Raw genomic sequence first — 2,604 nt, 5'->3', positions numbered from 1 at the left:
TGTGAGCGGTTGAGGGCTGTTTTCAGGCTGGTGGGTGACAGAAGCTCCCAACTGCTCCTTTTTCTCTTTTTCAAAATTCTGGGCCAGCTTTAGCTCTGAGGCTCCAGCTCTTAGCTGGCTCCGCTGCTGAAAGCAGGTATCTGGTTTGTTTGGGTTCTATAATCAAAACAATGTATAACTCCAGCTCTGAGATTCCGGCTGGCTGAAAGCAGGTTTCTGGGGTTTTGTTTAGCTTCTATATTTGTTACAATGTTTCTTAAACTGCCAGCTCAGAGGCCTGCAGCTGGGGGTGGGGAACGTTGGTTTCCTCCATCACTGAGGCAAGCAAGCCTCATGTTAGTTTAAAGCTGCCTGGCTGCCGGCCGCCATCTTGGCTGACAGTTAATTTGCATATCTCACTGATTAGCCAATGAAAAGGGTAGCGGTCGTATGCCAATTACCATGTTTCTCTTTTATTAGTGTAGATAACACTGTCGGGAACATCTTCAGAGGGAAAGTCTTTCTGTTCTTGAGATTCCTGTCTTTAGTCAAATTCTCCAACTTCCAGATGTGGGCTGACGGCGTGAAAGGCTAGAGGAAACAGTGAACTTGAACCCAAGTTAGTCTCACTCCCAACCCCCACCTTAAATCCTAAGAAAGGGTCCAGGCCAGGGGTGGGGGCAGGGGGCGGGGCCAGAAGCCTCAGCCCTCGGCCGGGCTGAATGGTGGGGCCTGAGCACTGAGTCTGACATAGGCTCCTCCTTCTTTGTGGTCTGGACCGCCCCCACCCCCCAGACAGAAAGGGGGGTCGGCTTAGCTCCCCCTCCAAGGAGCGCCAGGCAGAGCTCTGCGAGCCACCCCCCTCCCCGGCCCCCATGCTGCAGGGAAGCGGGTGGGATGAAGGGTAATAGTAACTGCAGCTGGTTTTTGGGGTGCAGGGGCGATGACGCCCACCTCAGCTTGGGAGGCTTCTGTACCACTTGCAAGATTCTGTCTCCTTCCTCTCTCTTCCCTCCTTCCTCTTTCCTCCCTCCCTCCCTTCCTCTTTCCTCCCTCCTTCCTTCCTTCCTCCACTCCATTTCCAAGAAGTCCCGGGTGGTAAATGGGTGGGTGGGTAAAAACCAGGGGACAGGTCGAAGCAGGAACCAATGAAGCAGGCTCTCCTGGGAGAGTCATACTGTTACCAAAAGGGGGGAAGTGGAGGCTGGCGGGGCAGAGTCACACAGGAACTCCGAGTGTTGCGTGCAAAGCTGGGATGAGATTCGATCTGACAAAGGCCTCTTCCTGGGTTCCTCCCACCCTGCGCTCCCAGGGGACCCGACAGCCCAGGGTGAGCCACCTCGGAGACAGTGCAGCCAGAGTGCGTCTCAGGGAGAAGGGCCCGGCCTCCCTCCTCCCCGACCCCCACCCACAGCAGGCACCCGTGGAAGATGGGGCGCTGCCCAAGGCCCCGCTTCCTGCACAGCCTCCCACCTAGGCCCAGCTTTCCGCTTGCTCAGCTGTTTTAAAACAACCCTTTCAAAGCAGCTCAGACATGGGGGCTGTGGCTTGATTTGAGGTTAAACAAATACGTGCATGTATCCACCAACACTCGAGGAATGAGAGATTTCTCCAGGCACATTCCCAAGCTGCTCGCTCCAGCAATGCTGCCCCCAATTGCTGGGTTTACCCATCTCTGAAGGCCTCTGGGTACTTGGGGCGGGCTCTGCGCAGAGCACAGGGACTCTGGCGGGGTCGGCGGCCGGGCACACCGCCTCCTGGCAGCAGCAGCCTCCCACCCCGTGCCCAGGGGACCCTGGGAGATCCTGGGGCAGCTCCCGGCCTGCTGGGCAATGGTTCCTCTCCATCCTGGGGGCCTGCGCCAGACTGCTGGCTGCTGGGGGCAGACCGACCTAGTTCCCATGTTTTGAGGGTAGGCAAGAATGAGAAAAGGGGGGAGGGAACCCCACATTCTCAAACCAATAAAACTCCACTCCACCGGACGGGAAAGCTGAGCTCCTCCGACTGTAGGGCGCAGGGACCACGCAACAGAGAGGCGCCCCTTCCGCTTCTCTCTGGGGGACATGGGTCTTGGTGCCCAAGCTGGAAGTCTGGCCCTCCCTCCTCTTGGAAATATCCCAGAGCAGAAGCAATAAGCTTGCCCACGATGCCATTTGCTCTCCTACGGTCCCGGCTGTGCCACGTGACCTGTGTTGGCCAATGACATTGAGCAGAAGTGATGCATGTCATTGCCAAGGTGAGGCAGTAAAAAGCCCACACTCCAGTCTCTCTTGGGCCGCTGTGACGATGGAGGGTTCCAGATGGTGCAGCTGGGAGGCGGGGCTTCTGTCCGCCTGGGTCCCTGGGTGAGTCTGTGGAGCAGAACCGCCCGCTGACTGGCTGGTCACACAGTGTGAGTGAGAAACAAACTTTGGTGGTGTTCAGCCAGCAAGACCCAGGGCTGATTGTTACTTACTGCAGCAGCACCTGGCCTGCCCTGACTGCTTCAAGCTCCCGGCTCACTGGTCTACCTGACCATGTTGTTCGTGGAGAGATTAGCGTGCAGGAGATGGCAAACAACACCCCACCCCTCTGGCCAACAGCCTTCACCAAAGGAATGCTTAGGAGCTAATATTCAGGGGCCCC

This window comes from Myotis davidii, unplaced genomic scaffold (assembly GCF_000327345.1).
Source record: "Myotis davidii unplaced genomic scaffold, ASM32734v1 scaffold299, whole genome shotgun sequence".
Taxonomy (NCBI): domain Eukaryota; kingdom Metazoa; phylum Chordata; class Mammalia; order Chiroptera; family Vespertilionidae; genus Myotis; species Myotis davidii.
This window is presented reverse-complemented; position numbering follows the sequence as displayed.